Below are 18,429 nucleotides of genomic sequence, written 5' to 3' on the forward strand. Positions count from 1 at the left end.
TATAAATGTTACTATTTATATAACCATACATTATGGGTATAATCTCTCCGATGTTTCAGTATTTGCGTAAAGAGATGACGGCTTTTCCTCAGAAATGCGATTATCGTGTCCATGGCTAGTTTAGTTATGAAATAACAATATATTTATATAAAAGTTAATCTATCTATGAAACAAGTCATTATACAATATGGGTGGAATTGCTCCGATGTTTGCACATTCATGCTTAGAAATTAGGACTTTCCCTCAGAAATGCGATTCCAGTGTTCGTGGCGAGTTTCCTTATCAATTAACAATATTTTTTATACAAAATTAACCCGTAAAAACAAAGTTTTTCACTCTAAATCCTTTATATGCGTGGCGGCTAGAGTCCTCTCGTCCTATGGCTTGAGATGGCTGCCACCTATGGGTCAGATGATTGCATTGCACCATTAAGCAATTGGTAATTAAATATAAACATTTTTTTCCTAAAAAGTGTAAAAATTTGGAAAAAAATTTTCACGAAAATCAATTGTCACGCACAACGAGTCTGTGTGCAAAATGTCAGCTCGATTGGATCACGGGAAGTGGGTTAAAAAACGACCGAAAGATTTGCACGGTCGTAAGCGCGCAAGCAAGCAAGCAAGTGAACTTGATATAAAGGATTTAAAAATACTCATATATATAGATACGGTATCATCATAATCATCAATCAATAATGGTCGAATCGATCCAATTTTTGCGTGTTTGTGTGCAGAGACGGAGACTTTCCCTCAGAAATATAAGTCTCGTGTTGAATGTTGGCTTGGTTATCGTATAACAATCGATTTATATATATGTGTGTGTTAATACATAATAATAAAATATGGATCTAATCGCTCCGATGTTTGAGTATTAGCGTAAAGAGATGCAGACTTTCCCTGAGAAATATAAGTCTCGTGTTGAATGCTGGCTTGGTTATCGTATAACAATCGATTTATATATATATGAGCGTGTGTGTGTTAATATATAGTAATAAAATATGGGTCTAATCGCTCCGATGTTTGAGTATTCGCGTAAAGAGACGGCGACTTTCCCTCAGAAATACGATTATCTTGTTTGTGGATAGTTTTGTTACCAAGTAACAATTTTTATTTATTGTTTAATATTTATATTATTTTATTATTTCCCTTCAACGTGACTTTACCGAAAGAACCAGGAATATAATAACAATATATTTATATAAATGTTCACATATATACACGGTATCATTATCATCAATCAATAATTGTGGAATCGCTCGAATTTTTGTGCGTTCATCTAGAGAGGCGACGACTTTCCCTCAGAAATGCGACTCTCCTATTGATGGGAAGGTTGGTTGTCATATAACAATCGATTTATATATATGTGTGTGTGTGTGTTAATATATCATCTTAAAATATGGGTTTAATCGCTCTGAATGTTGAGCGGCCAGTTACAGAGATGAGGACTTTCCCTCAGAAATACGATTACCGTGTTTGTGGATAGTTTTGTTATCAAGTAACAATATATTAATATAAATGTTCACACATATATACGGTATCATCATACAATAATGGTGGAATCACTCGGATTTTTGTGCGTTCATGCTTATCAATATATATCAAAATAAAGATGGTGTCTAATCGATCCCATTTTTGGGTGATCGTGTTCAGAGACGTCGACTTTCCCTCAGAAATAGAAACCCCGCGTCGATAGCTGCTTCAACTATCGAGTAATCCGATATATTCACGATGCTTATCAATATATATCAAAATAAAGATGGTGTCTAATCGATCCTATTTTTGGGTGTTCATGTTCAGATGAGTCGATTTTCCCTCAGAAATAGAAACCCCGCGTCGATAGCTGCTTCAACTATCGAGTAATCAGATATATTCACGATGCTTATCAATATATATCAAAATAAAGATGGTGTCTAATCGATCCCATTTTTGGGTGATCGTGTTCAGAGACGTCGACTTTCCCTCAGAAATAGAAACCCCGCGTCGATAGCCGCATCAACTATCGAGTAATCAGATATATTCACGATGCTTATCAATATATTTCAAAATAAAGATGGTGTCTAATCGATCCCATTTTTGATAATGCAAGCGTCCGTCATCAGGTGACTTTAACGAAATAAGAGTTTGATGTTAAGCTTTAATCGAAGAGATAAAATTATCGAAATCAAAACGTAACACAGCTCAAAGACTTTCTGATTTAAAGCGTCATTCGTAACTGCAGCGATTCAGATCAGAGGTCGCAACCGGGTACCTGATACCCGTACCCTACCCGATACCCGGCTACCCGTACCCGGCCGGGTACGGGTACCTGTTTGCGACCCTGGTGCGGCCGGGTACGGGTAGGCCGTGAGTCACTGGTGAGTCACCGTTTGTCACTCATTTCGGGTAGGGTACGGGTACGGGTAGCCGTTTGTGACCCTGGTGCGGCCAGGTACGGGTACAGGTAAGGAATCAAAATCCGTTTGCGACCTCTGATTCAGATGCTTGGTTCTTTTGGTAAAGTCACGTAGAAAGGGAAATAATAAAATAATAAAAAATAAAACATAATTCATTCTTTTATTATAATAAAAATAGAATTTTATTCTGTTTTATTTTATAAAATAATTGTATAATAATAATAAAATTATTTTATCCTGTTTTATTTTTTAAAATAATTGTATTGTAATAATACAATTATTTTATAATTGTATTATAATAATACAATTATTTTATCATGTTTTATTTTTATTATTTCCCTTCTACGTGAATTTACCGAAAGAACCAAGAAGATGAATCCCTGCAGTCACGAAAGCTTTAAATCGAATTAGATTCATATATATGTAGTAATCAATAAACATCAAAAATTAACTATGGATCTAATCGCGCCGAATGTTGAGTATTCACGTGAAGAGACACGGATTTTCCCTCGAAAATATGAATCTTGTGTTGATAGCTACTTTAAATTTAAAACCACGATATATTTATATGGTTGTCAATACATATCGAAATAAAACTGTCGATCTGAGCGCTCCGATTTTTGGGTGTTCGTGTGCAGAGACATTCACTTTCCCTCGAAAAAAATATTCTTGTGTTGATAGCTACTTTAGTGATAAAACCACGATATATTTATATGGTTATCAATATATATCAGAATTAAAATGTTGATCTGAGCGCTCCAATTTTGGCGTTTTCGTGTGCAGAGACATCGAATTTCCCTCGAAAATATGAGTCTTGTATTGATAGCCGCTATAGTGATAAAATCACGATAGATTTATATAGTTATAAATATATATCGAAATAAAATTGTCGATCTGAGCGCTCCGAATTTTGCGTTTTCGTGTGCAAAGACATCGACTTTCCCTCGAAAATATGAGTCTTGTATTGATAACCGCTTTAGTGATAAAACCACGATATATTTATATAGTTATCAATATATATCAGAATTAAAATGTCGATCTGAGCGCTCCGATTTTGGCGTTTTCGTGTGCAGAGACATCGAATTTCCCTCGAAAATAATATTCTTGTGTTGATAGCTACTTTATTGATAAAACCACGATATATTTCTAGTTATCAATATATATGAAATAAAACTGTTGATTTGATCGCTCCGATTTTGGCGTTTTCGTGTGCAGAGGCATCAAATTTCCCTCGAAAATATGAGTCTTGTTTTGATAGCCGCTTTAGTAATAAAATGACAATACATTTAGATTTCTAGTTATCAATATAATATATATCGAAATAAAACTGTCGATCTGATCGCTCAGATTTTTGCGTGTTCGTGTGCAGATACATCGACTTTCCCTCGGCAATGTTACTTTCGCGTCGCTAGTCGCTTTCATTACAAAGTAACAATCGATTAATATATTTATTTCTTTCCCATTGTTATTCCGAGATTAGCGCTCGGGTTTCGGAGCGCGGCACAGACAAAGCTACCCCGGGTAGCACCCAGCAGCGGTGTAGGGGCAAGTGCAGTCACACACAGACACAGATACCCCAGTATGCCTCAATCACCCACTCACTCACTCACCCACTGACTCACCCACTCACTCAGCCACTCACTCACTCACCCACACAACCACTCACTCACTGACTCACCCACTCACTCACTCACTTACTCATTGACTCAATCACTCATTCACCCACTAACTCACTCACCCACTCACTCACTCACTCCCCACTCACTCACTCACCTACCCACTCACTCACTCACCTACCCACTCACTGCACCACCACCCACCCACTCGCCCATCCATCCACTCACCCACTCACCCACCCACTCACCCACCCACTCACCTACTTACCTACCCACCCACTCACCCACCCATTCACTCACCCACCCACTCACTCACCCACTCACTCACTGACTCACCCACTCACTCACTCACCCACCCACTCACTCACTCACTCACCCACTCACTCACTCACCCACTCACTCACTCACTCACCCACTCACTCACCCACTCACCTACCCACTCACTGCACCACCACTCCCCGCTCACACACACACACACATGGTGCGCTAACCACTGCACCACCACTCCCCACACACACAGTGCGCTAACCACTGCACCACCACTCCCCGCTCACACACACAGTGCGCTAACCACTGCACTACCGCTCACACACACACACACAGTGCGCTAACCACTGCACCACCACTCCCCACACACACACACTCACAGTGCGCTAACCACTGCACCACCACTCCCCACACACACTCACACACACAGTGCGCTAACCACTGCACCACCACTCCCCACAAACACTCACACACACAGTGCGCTAACCACTGCACCACCACTCCCCACACACACTCACACACACAGTGAGCTAACCACTGCACCACCACTCCCCACACACACTCACACACACAGTGCGCTAACCACTGCACCACCACTCCCCACAAACACTCACACACACAGTGCGCTAACCACTGCACCACCACTCCCCACACACACTCACACACACAGTGCGCTAACCAATGCACCACCACTCCCCACACACACTCACACACACAGTGCGCTAACCACTGCACCACCACTCCCCACAAACACTCACACACACAGTGCGCTAACCACTGCACCACCACTCCCCACACACTCACACACACAGTGCGCTAACCACTGCACCACCACTCCCCACACACTCACACACACAGTGCGCTAACCACTGCACCACCACTCCCCACACACACTCACACACACAGTGCGCTAACCACTGCACCACCACTCCCCACAAACACTCACACACACAGTGCGCTAACCACTGCACCACCACTCCCCACACACACACAGTGCGCTAACCACTGCACCACCACTCTCACACACACAGTGCGCTAATCACTGCACCACCCCTCCCCACTCACACACACAGTGCGCTAACCACTGCACCACCACTCCCCACTCTCACACACACAGTGCGCTAACCACTGCACCACCACTCTCCACACACACAGTGCGCTAACCACTGCACCACCACTCCCCACTCACACACAGTGCGCTAACCACTGCACCACCACTCCCCACTCACACACACACAGTGCGCTAACCACTGCACCACCACTCCCCACTCACACACACACAGTGAGCTAACCACTGCACCACCACTCCCCACTCACACACACACAGTGCGCTAACCACTGCACCACCACTCCCCACTCACTCACACACAGTGCACTAACCACTGCACCACCACTCCCCACACACACACACAGTGCGCTAACCATTGCACCACCACTCCCCACTCACACACACAGTGTGCTAACCACTGCACCACCACTCTCCCCACACACACAGTGCGCTAACCACTGCACCACCACTCCCCACACACACACACAGTGCGCTAACCACTGCACCACCACTCCACACACACACACACAGTGCGCTAACCATTGCACCACCACTCCCCACTCACACACACAGTGCGCTAACCACTGCACCACCACTCCCCACACACACACACACAGTGCGCTAATCACTGCACCACCACTCCCCACTCACACACACAGTGCGCTAACCACTGCACCACCACTCCCCACACACACACACAGTGCGCTAACCACTGCACCACCACTCCCCACACACACACACAGTGCGCTAACCACTGCACCACCACTCCCCCCCCACACACACACAGTGCGCTAACCACTGCACCACCACTCTCCACACACACACACACAGTGCGCTAACCACTGCACCACCACTCCCCCCCCACACACACACAGTGCGCTAACCACTGCACCACCACTCCCCACTCACACACACACAGTGCGCTAACCACTGCACCACCACTCCTCACTCACACACACACAGTGCGCTAACCACTGCACCACCACTCCCCACACACACACACAGTGCGCTAACCACTGCACCACCACTCCCCACACACACACAGTGCGCTAACCACTGCACCACCACTCCCCACACACACACACAGTGCGCTAACCACTGCACCACCACTCCCCACTCACACACACACAGTGCGCTAACCACTGCACCACCACTCCTCACTCACACACACACAGTGCGCTAACCACTGCACCACCACTCCCCACACACACACACAGTGCGCTAACCACTGCACCACCACTCCCCACACACACACAGTGCGCTAACCACTGCACCACCACTCCCCACACACACACACAGTGCGCTAACCACTGCACCACCACTCCCCACACACACACACACAGTGCGCTAACCACTGCTCCACCACTCCCCACACACACACAGTGCGCTAACAAACTGCACCACCACTCCCCACACACACACACAGTGCGCTAACCACTGCACCACCACTCTCCCCACACACACACAGTGCGCTAACCACTGCACCACCACTCCCCACTCACACACACAGTGCGCTAATCACTGCACCACCACTCCCCACACACACACAGTGCGCTAACCACTGCACCACCACTCCCCACACACACACAGTGCGCTAACCACTGCACCACCACTCCCCACTCACACACACAGTGCGCTAACCACTGCACCACCACTCTCCACACACACACAGTGCGCTAACCACTGCACCACCACTCCCCACTCACACACACAGTGCGCTAATCACTGCACCACCACTCCCCACACACACACAGTGCGCTAACCACTGCACCACCACTCCACACACACACACAGTGCGCTAACCACTGCACCACCACTCCCCACTCACACACACAGTGCGCTAACCACTGCACCACCACTCCCCACTCACACACACAGTGCGCTAACCACTGCACCACCACTCCCCACTCACACACACACAGTGCGCTAACCACTGCACCACCACTCTCCACACACACACAGTGCGCTAACCACTGCACCACCACTCCCCACACACACACAGTGCGCTAACCACTGCACCACCACTCTCCACACACACACACACACAGTGCGCTAACCACTGCACCACCACTCCCCACTCACACACAGTGCGCTAACCACTGCACCACCACTCCCCACACACACACAGTGCGCTAACCACTGCACCACCACTCTCCACACACACACAGTGCGCTAACCACTGCACCACCACTCCCCCCCCCCCCCACACACACACAGTGCGCTAACCACTGCACCACCACTCTCCCCACACACACACACACAGTGCGCTAACCACTGCACCACCACTCTCCACACACACACACACAGTGCGCTAACCACTGCACCACCACTCCCCCCCCCCCCACACACACACACAGTGCGCTAACCACTGCACCACCACTCCCCCCCCCCACACACACAGTGCGCTAACCACTGCACCACCACTCCCCCCCCCCCCACACACACAGTGCGCTAACCACTGCACCACCACTCTCCACACACACACACACAGTGCGCTAACCACTGCACCACCACTCCCCCCCCCACACACACACAGTGCGCTAACCACTGCACCACCACTCCCCCCCCCCACACACACAGTGCGCTAACCACTGCACCACCACTCCCCCCCCCCCCCACACACAGTGCGCTAACCACTGCACCACCACTCTCCACACACACACAGTGCGCTAACCACTGCACCACCACTCCCCCCCCCCCCCACACACACAGTGCGCTAACCACTGCACCACCACTCCCCACACACACAGTGCGCTAACCACTGCACCACCACTCCCCACACACACACACACACAGTGCGCTAACCACTGCACCACCACTCCCCACACACACACACACACAGTGCGCTAACCACTGCACCACCACTCCCCACACAGTGCGCTAACCACTGCACCACCACTCCCCACTCACATACACAGTGCGCTAACCACTGCACCACCACTCCCCACACAGTGCGCTAACCACTGCACCACCACTCCCCACTCACACACACAGTGCGCTAACCACTGCACCACCACTCCCACCACTCACACACACACAGTGCGCTAACCACTGCACCACCGCTCCCATTATAATTTGACTCACACATAATATATAAATAAATAAAACATTAATGTTTTTCTAAATATGATTAACAACATTCATATAACATATGAATACATTAATATTATATTTGATTAATATGTAAATAGTAAACATTTAATATGTAGACTAATATATTAGAATAGCAATATGTAATATAATATTCATTGTTTATAATTATACATAATGATCAATTTTAAAGCTATCGATACATAAATTACTTGACTCGATAGAGAGTCATCGATTTTACCTCATAAATACGATTATTATTGCCAATACTATCATGTTTATTCATATATTCAGTTGACAAAGTTGCGAAAAATAAGAATTTAAATGTATTAACTTATTTATATAATTTGAATAATCCCATCATATTATTGATATTATATTTACATCATATTTAATGATGTACCGAATCTGATTTAATATATATTGATAGATTTACAGCGATATTTTGGTCACATTAGAATTCGATACATTATTTTGTAATATTTGATTATAATTTTAGATGCTATCGAAACGTAAATTGGTTTATCTGGAAGAAAAACATCGATTTTACCTCAGAAATTTGATTATTGTAGCTGCCGTTATTAGTTTTACTTTTTTTATTACTTCCCTTCTACGTGACTTTACTTAAGATCATTTATTTTCCTATTCTTAATTAATATCAATAATCCCGCCAAAAAAATGGCATTATTTATACATCATATTTACCGATTAATCGAATCTTATTTAATACACACTGATGTGTATACCGCGGTATTTTTCTCACGTTATAATTGGACACATATGTTGTGTACAATGAATATAATTTTAATTTTAAACGCTAGCGAAACGTAAATTGGTTTATCTGAAGGAAAAACATCGATTTTACCTCACAAATGTGACTATTATTTTAGCTATATTATTTTTATAATATTTTTTGTCGTATTTGGTTTTACACACAAATTCACAAAAAAAGAATTAAATTTATTTTCTCAAACCTAATAATTCCAATAAAAACCTCGCTTAAACATTCATACGATATATAGATGATATTGACTGATAAACATAACCTGATTTAATACACACACACACACACCGCTAATTTTTAATCATTATAACTAGACACGAATGGTTCTTATAATATTTATAATTTAACTATGCTTTCGAAACGCAAGCTGCTTTAAACTGGTTAGAGACACATTCGATTTTACCCTCGGCTATTACAATTTAATATTTTATTTTTCTTCGGTTATCCCCAAAGATTTAGTTGCCAAAGTAACGAATTTAATCCGATTAAATGCGAAGCGAGCGAGTGAATGAACGAATTATTTATTTATTTAACGCACACACACAAAATTTGCATAACGGCCACGCGCTATGCAAATCAGACCCCCCACGTGACGCCCCCTTTGTGACGTCAACGCCGCAGCGTTTTTGCACGCGGCCCAAATCGCGTCTCCAGACTCTATTAAATATAGATGATCGATTATTAAATATAGATTATCGATTATTATATATAGATTATCGATTACACTGGTCAACAAAATTGTTTTTCTTTTCTGGCCTGGACTTTTGCAGCTGTTCTAGACTAATCTCAGGGTGCTGATTCCAAATCTGATCTCAGATTTACAAGGAGTCATGTTTGCTGGCAAATGAGGTTCCCATAGTGTAGATGCTTGCCCCGAGCTCTCATACTCTGATGGTGCGTTGTCTTTGAGTTGTGCGCCTTTTGGCGTCATCTGGTCCAACACCATGTGAGACTAGGCTCTAAGGAAAGCTGTCTCGGGTGTGGACCAATCAACTTCAAGGACCATGTGAGACTAGGCTCTAAGGAAAGCTGTCTCGGGTGTGGACCAATCAACTTCAAGGACCATGTGAGACTAGGCTCTAAGGAAAGCTGTCTCGGGTGTGGACCAATCAACTTCAAGGACCATGTGAGACTAGGCTCTAAGGAAAGCTGTCTCGGGTGTGGACCAATCAACTTCAAGGACCATGTGAGACTAGGCTCTAAGGAAAGCTGTCTCGGGTGTGGACCAATCAACTTCAAGGACCATGTGAGACTAGGCTCTAAGGAAAGCTGTCTCGGGTGTGGACCAATCAACTTCAAGGACCATGTGAGACTAGGCTCTAAGGAAAGCTGTCTCTGGTGTGGACCAATCAGCTTCAAGGACCATGTGAGACTAGGCTCTAAGGAAAGCTGTCTCGGGTGTGGACCAATCAACTTCAAGGACCATGTGAGACTAGGCTCTAAGGAAAGCTGTCTCGGGTGTGGACCAATCAACTTCAAGGACCATGTGAGACTAGGCTCTAAGGAAAGCTGTCTCGGGTGTGGACCAATCAACTTCAAGGACCATGTGAGACTAGGCTCTAAGGAAAGCTGTCTCGGGTGTGGACCAATCAACTTCAAGGACAGTGCTTATACATCATCAGAGTTGTGTTTTTTGTTTGCATTATGGCTGCAGGTATTGTGGTCTATGCAAACATGACTCCTTGTAAAGAGGTGTCAGTTTTATTGCCAGATAGAAGGGTAAAAAACCAATTATCAATATATTATATTGTTAGTACGCAGTTTGTGTGCCCAGTATATAGATGCTGTATATACACAGAATGCATTTATTTACTAAAATATAAAATGTGTATTTAATAGTCAGATAAACAGAGCGCGTTTTTCCCTCATAAATGTAAAAATTGTGGTGATTTGCGAGATTTTTGTGAGATTTTTGTGAGGTTACAGTCTGTTAAGGCTATATGGGGGATATTTTCTCTTTGTCTTTGTATTAGTGTGTGTGTGTATCTGTCTGTGTGTATGTGTGTGTGTATCTGTCTGTGTGTGTGTATCTGTGTGTGTGTATCACTGTGTGTGTATCTGTCTGTGTGTGTGTATCTGTGTGTGTCTGTGTGTGTGTCTGTGTGTGTGTCACTGTGTGTGTATCTGTCTGTGTGTGTGTGTCTGTCTGTGTGCAGGTTGACAGGCGTCATGGTGATGACGAATTCAGAGACAAACCCAGAAACCAGCCGGGGGAAGGTACCTCAACAGCTACACACACAGACACACACACACAGACACAGTGACACACACAGTGACACACACACACACAGACACACACACACAGTGACACACACACAGTGACACACACACAGACACCCACACAGACACACACACAGACACACACAGTGACACACACAGACAGACAAAAGATCCCCCGTATAGCCTTAACAGACTGTAGGGGCAAGTGCTGTTAGCGAGCACCTATGAAGGCCGGAACGGCACACGAGGGGGTGGGTGGCCAGCACCACGCCCGACCGCCTTTGTCTCCCCAGTGGCGATGTTTACACACCGCACCAGGTTACTCATTTAAGGCTGAGTCGACCTTGGGGAGGCCCAGGACCGGTTCAGATAATCGTCACTGGTGTTGGCCGTGAGCGGGAATCGAACCCGGGTCGCCAGGTTCATAGCGCAGCGCGCTAACCGCTACACTACCGCTCCCCACACACACACAGACACACACAGTGACACACAGTGACACACACAGTGACACAGTGACACACACAGTGACACACACAGTGACACACACAGACAGACCCATACACCCACACACATACACACCCACAGACCCACAGACACAAGCACACACACACACACAGACACACACAGTGACACACACAGTGACACACACAGTGACACACACAGAGACACACACAGTGACACTGACACACACACACAGTGACACACAGACACACACAGTGACACACACAGTGACACACACAGAGACACACACAGTGACACTGACACACACACACAGTGACACACAGACACACAGACACTGACACACACAGACACACACACAGACACACACACAGACACACAGACAGACACACACAGACACACACACAGACACACACACAGACACACAGACACACACACAGACACACACACAGACACACAAACACACACACAGTGACACACACACACACACACACAGACACACACACACAGACACAGACACACACACAGTGACACACAGACACACACACACAGACACACAGACACACACACAGACACGCACACAGACAGACACACACAGACACACAGACACACACACAGACACACAGACACACACACAGACACACAAACACACACACAGTGACACACACACAGACAGACACACACACAGACACACACAGACACACACACACAGACACACACACACAGACACAGACACACACAGACACACACACACAGTGACACACAGACACACACACACAGACACACAGACACACAGACACACACACAGACAGACACACAGACACACAGACACACACACAGACACACACACACACAGTGACACACACACACAGACACACACACAGACACACACACACACACAGACACACACACACACACAGTGACACACACACACACACGGTGGTTCACGCGGTGACCCCTACCGTTGTTCCACGTCACGAGTTGTTGCTGATGGTCTGATTGACGCTGCTGTGAGGTGCAAAGAACAGCAAATGTGGCTGTGACGGTGCCACCTGATGACGGAGACTTGTGTTGCCTCCGAAACGTCGTGATTTTTTTATTTTATTTTATTTTATTTTCATTAATTTTGATGTTTTACCTACGTGACTTTACCGAAAAAACCTAAGAAGATGATGCCTTGCAGTCACGAAAGCTTCAAATCTAGAAGTAGCAAAGAGTTTTGAGAAGTTTTCGTGGTGACGACTTGAAGATTCACATTCTTGGTTCTTTCGGTAAAGTCACGTAGAAAGGGAAATAATAAAATAATAACATTTCGATTTAAAGCTTTCGTGACTGCAGGGATTTTTCACCTGAGGACGGCTGCTTGCGTTGTGGCCGAAACGTCGTGAGAATTATTTTATTTCGTTTTATTTTTATTATTTTATTTCGTTTTAGTTTCATTATTTTATTTCGTTTTATTTTTATTATTTTATTTTGTTTTAGTTTCATTATTTTATTTCGTTTTATTTTTATTATTTTATTTTGTTTTAGTTTCATTATTTTATTTCGTTTTATTTTTATTATTTTATTTTGTTTTAGTTTCATTATTTTATTATGTTTTAGTTTTATTATTTTATTTTGTTTTAGTTTCATTATTTTATTTCGTTTAATTTTTATTATTTTATTTTGTTTTAGTTTCATTATTTTATTATGTTTTATTTGTATTATTTTATTTTGTTTTAGTTTCATTATTTTATCATGTTTTATTTGTATTATTTTATTTTGTTTTAGTTTCATTATTTTATTATGTTTTATTTTTATTATTTTATTTTGTTTAGTTTCATTATTTTATTTCGTTTAATTTTTATTATTTTATTTTGTTTAGTTTCATTATTTTATCATGTTTTATTTGTATTATTTTATTTTGTTTTAGTTTCATTATTTTATAATGTTTTATTTGTATTATTTTATTACTTCCCTTCTACGTGATGACTTTACCGAAAGAACCAAGAAGCAAAATATTTAAAATTATGAAAAAATGTAAACAATATTTTTTATCTTCATGTGAACTCCTTTGCCAGTACCAACATATACTAATAGGGTTTTTCCCCTTTTTTCTGGCAACAAAACGTTTTTTGTTTGCATTTGACTGCAAGTATTGTGGCTAATGTCAACAGGATTCCTTGCTAAAGGTGTCAGTTTTTGTTGCCAGAAAAAAGGGAAAAACCTTATTAGAATATTGTTTTATATTAATATTATTTTATTATTTCCCTTCTACGTGACTTTACCGAAAGAACCAAAAAGAACATCAAACATCTGATATATATAAAAAAATTCTCACGACGTTTCGGCCACAACTCTGTTAGAATTTTTATTTAATTAAGTTTAATTTTTTTTTTAGTTCACGTGGAAAGGTTCAAAAAAAATAACAAAAATCGACGACGCTTCAATCGCTCCTCTGTCAGGAGCTGGACCGGTACCACATGAACCTCTGTAGATTACAGGAGGTCTGGTGTTAGACTGGTTCTGGTGTCTTTGTGGAGGAGAGGCTGCCACTCTTCTGTCGGGAGCTGGACCGGTACCCGCCTGGACCGTTGTTGAATACACGAGGTCTTGTTAACTTTATTGATGTGTCCATGAAAAGTAGAGGCTGCCACTCTTCTGTCAGGAGTTGGACCAGTACCCGCCTGGATCTCTGTAGACTACAGGAGGTCTGGTGTTAGACTGGCTCTGGTGTCTATGCGGAGGAGAGGCTGCCACTCTTCTGTCAGGAGTTAGACTGGTACCGTCTGGATCTCTGTAGACTACAGGAGGTCTGGTGTTAGACTGGCTCTGGTGTCTATGTGGAGGAGAGGCTGCCACTACTCTGTCAGGAACTGGACCGGTACCCACATGAACCTCTGTAGATTACAGGAGGTCTGGTGTTAGACTGGTTCTGGTGTCTTTGTGGAGGAGAGGCTGCCACTCCTCTGTCAGGAGCTGGACCGGTACCCTTGCCTGGATCTCTGTAGATTACAGGAGGTCTGGTGTTAGACTGGCTCTGGTGTCTATGTTGATGAGAGGCTGCCACTCCTCTGTCGGGAGCTGGACCAGTACCCGCCTGGACCGTTGTTGAATACACGAGGTCTTGTTAACTTTATTGATGTGTCCATGAAAAGGAGAGGCTGCCACTCTTCTGTCAGGAGTTGGACCAGTACCACCTGGATCTCTGTAGATTACAGGAGGTCTGGTGTTAGACTGGCTCTGGTGTCTATGTAGAGGGGAGGGCTGCCACGCCTCTGTCAGGAGCTGGACCGGTACCGCCTGGATCTCTGTAGACTACAGCAGGTCTGGTGTTAGACTGGTTCTGGTGTCTTTGTGGAGGAGAGGCTGCCACTACTCTGTCAGGAGCTGGACCGGTACCCCGCCTGGATCTCTGTAGACTACAGGAGGTCTGGTGTTAGACTGGCTCTGGTGTCTATGCGGAGGAGAGGCTGCCACGCCTCTGTCGGGAGCCAGACCGGTACCGCCTGGATCTCTGTGGCATTCAGGAGGTCTGTTGTTGGACTGGCTCTGGTCTATGTGGAGCGGTGGTGCAGTGGTTAGCGCTACGATGACCTACGGTGACTTTTATCTGAAGCGTTCCCGGGCCTCCGCTAGGTCGACTCAGCCTCAAATGAGTACCTGGTGTAGCGTGGTGCTGATAGCCACCCACCCCCTCTGTGTGTGCCACAGTGCCGGTAGCCTGCGTAGCTGCTGCTACTACTCGCTACGAACAGCACTCGCCCCAACAGTCTGTTCAGACTACACGGGGGGAGCTTTGTCTGTGTATAGGTGCTGCTGCTACTCGCTACGAACAGCACTTGCCCCTACAGTCTGTTCAGGCTACATGGGGGATCTTTGTCTTTTTTAATGAGGATCAGGGATCGAACCCATGACCTCCTGCGCGCCAGGCGAGGTAGTCAACATCTCATATCTTATGTTGTGTGTGTGTCTGTGTGTCTGTTTGTGTGTGTCTGTGTGTGTGTGTGTCTGTGTCTGTGTGTGTCTGTGTGTGTGTCTGTGTGTGTGTCTCTGTGTGTGTGTGTCTGTGTGGCTGTCTGTGTGTGTCTGTGTGTATATGTGTGTGTGTCTGTGTGTGTGTCTCTGTGTGTATGTGTCTGTGTGTGTGTCTGTGTGTGTGTGTGTGTCTGTGTGTGTGTGTGTGTCTGTGTGTGTCTGTGTGTATATGTGTATGTGTGTGTGTGTCTGTGTGTGTGTCTGTGTGTGTGTCTGTGTGTGTGTCTGTGTGTGTCTAGAAAAGTCCACCAGACTTCACTCGCCGGGCCTGACCAGAGATGAGCCGAGATGCATTCGCTCTGAGCCACGGGGTGGTGGTGGTTGTGGTGGTGGTGGAGGTGGTGGTTGTGGTGGTGGTGGAGGTGGTTGTGGTGGTGGTGGTTTGAGTGGAGCTTTCAGCCGGGCGGGCTCCTACCACGGCTACCCGCTCCTGGTGATCCCAGAACTACAGGGGCCCTACCTCGCACCAGCAGCAACAGCAGCACAACAACACAGAGTGGTAAGGTGGGTGGGTGAGTGGGTGGGAGGGTGGGTGGGTGGGTGAGTGGGTGGGAGGGTGGGTGGGTGGGTGAGTGGGTGGGAGGGTGGGTGGGTGGGTGGGTGAGTGGGTGGGAGGGTGGGTGGGTGAGTGAGTGGGTGGGAGGGAGGGTGGGTGGGTGGGTGAGTGGGTGGGAGGGTGGGTGGGTGGGTGAGTGGGTGGGAGGGTGGGTGGGTGAGTGAGTGGGTGGGAGGGTGGGTGGGTGGGTGAGTGGGTGGGAGGGGTGGGTGGGTGAGTGAGTGGGTGGGTGGGTGGGTGGGCTGGTGAGTGGGTTGGTGGTTGGGTGGGTGAGTGGGTTGGTGGGTGGTGTGGGTGGGTGGGTAGGTGGGTGAGTGAGTGGGTGGGAGGGTGGGTGGGTGGGTGAGTGGGTGGGAGGGTGGGTGGGTGGGTGAGTGGGTGGGAGGGTGGGTGGGTGAGTGAGTGGGTGGGGTGGGTGGGTGGGCTGGTGAGTGGGTTGGTGGTTGGGTGGGTGAGTGGGTTGGTGGGTGGGTGGGTGGGTGGGTGGGTGAGTGGGTGGGTGGGTGAGTGGGTGGGTGAGTGGGTGGGTGAGTGGGTGAGTGAGTGGGTGGGTGGGTGAGTGAGTGGGTGGGTGGGTGAGTGGGTGGGTGGGTGAGTGGGTGAGTGGGTGGGTGGGTGAGTGGGTGGGTGGGGTGAGTGGGTGGGTGGGTGGGTGAGTGAGTGGGTGGGTGGGTGGGTGGGTGAGTGGGTGGGTGGGTGGGTGGGTGGGTGGGTGGGTGGGGTGAGTGGGTGGGTGGGTGAGTGGGTGGGTGAGTGGGTGGGTGAAGTGGGTGAGTGAGTGGGTGGGTGGGTGAGTGAGTGGGGTGGGTGGGTGGAGTGGTGGGTGGGGTGAGTGGGTGAGTGGGTGGGTGGGTGAGTGGGTGGTGGGTGAGTGGGTGGGTGGGTGAGTGAGTGGGTGGGTGGGTGAGTGGGTGGTGTGAGTGGGTGGGTGAGTGGGTGAGTGAGTGGGTGGGTGGGTGTGAGTGGGTGGGTGGGTGAGTGGGTGGGTGGGTGAGTGGTGAGTGGGTGGGTGGGGTGAGTGGGTGGGTGGGTGAGTGGGTGGGTGGGTGGGTGAGTGGGTGGGTGGGTGGGTGGGTGAGTGGGTGGGTGGGTGGGTGGGTGGTGAGTGGGTGGGTGGGTGAGTGGGTGGTGGGTGGGTGGGTGGGTGGGTGGTGAGTGGTGGGTGAGTGGGTGGGTGGGTGGGTGAGTGGTGGGTGGGTGAGTTGAGTGGGTGGGTGGGTGAGTGGGTGGTGGTGGGTGGGGTGGTGGTGTGGGTGGGGGTGGGTGGGGTGGGTGGGTGGTGTGGGGTGGGTGGGTGAGTGGGTGGGTGGGTGGGTGGTGGAGTGGGTGGGTGGGTGGGTGGGTGGTGGGTGGGGGTGGGTGGGTGGGTGGTGTGGGTGGGGTGGGTGGGGTGGGTGTGGGTGGAGTGGGTGGGTGGGTGGGTGGGTGAGTGGGTGGGTGGGTGGGGTGGGTGGGTGGGTGGGTGGGTGGGTGGGTGGGGTGGTGGGTGAGTGGGGTGGGTGGGTGGGTGGGTGGTGGTGTGTGGGTGGGTGGGTGTGGGGTGGGTGGTGGGTGGGGTGAGTGGTGGGTGGGTGAGTGGGTGGGTGGGGTGGGGTGGGTGGGGTGGGTGGGTGGGTGGGTGGGGTGGGGGTGGGTGAGTGGGTGGGTGGGTGGGTGAGTGGGGGGGGTGGGTGAGTGGGTGGGGTGAGTGGTGGGTGGGTGGGGGGTGAGGGTGGGTGGGTGGGTGGGTGGGTGAGTGGGTGGGTGGTGGGTGGAGGGTGGGTGGGGTGGGGTGGGTGGTGGTGGGTGGTGGTGGGGAGTGGGTGGGTGGGTGGGGGGTGGAGGGTGGGTGGTGTGGGTGGGGTGAGTGGGTGGGTGGGGTGAGTGGGTGGGTGGGTGGGTGGGTGGGTGGGTGGGGTGAGTGAGTGGGTGAGTGGGGTGGGTGGGGTGAGTGGGTGGGTGGGTGGGGGTGGGTGAGTGGGTGGGGGTGGGGGGTGGGTG

The 18,429-nt window shown here is 47.7% G+C and overlaps 1 long non-coding RNA gene across 1 annotated transcript in view; it reads left to right on the plus strand.

Annotated features, from left to right (window-relative positions):
* LOC144954515 (uncharacterized) overlaps positions 1-16,394 on the plus strand; it is a 36,831-nt gene extending 20,437 nt beyond the window's left edge. Inside the window, exons 2-3 of the long non-coding RNA XR_013641247.1 lie at positions 11,354-11,414; positions 16,133-16,394. This is a non-coding gene — a long non-coding RNA (uncharacterized LOC144954515). The remainder of the gene's footprint in view (positions 1-11,353; positions 11,415-16,132) is intronic.
* The last annotated feature ends 2,035 nt before the right edge of the window (positions 16,395-18,429 follow it).

This window comes from Lampetra fluviatilis, unplaced genomic scaffold (assembly GCF_964198595.1).
Source record: "Lampetra fluviatilis unplaced genomic scaffold, kcLamFluv1.1 SCAFFOLD_470, whole genome shotgun sequence".
Classification (NCBI taxonomy): Eukaryota; Metazoa; Chordata; class Hyperoartia; order Petromyzontiformes; family Petromyzontidae; genus Lampetra; species Lampetra fluviatilis.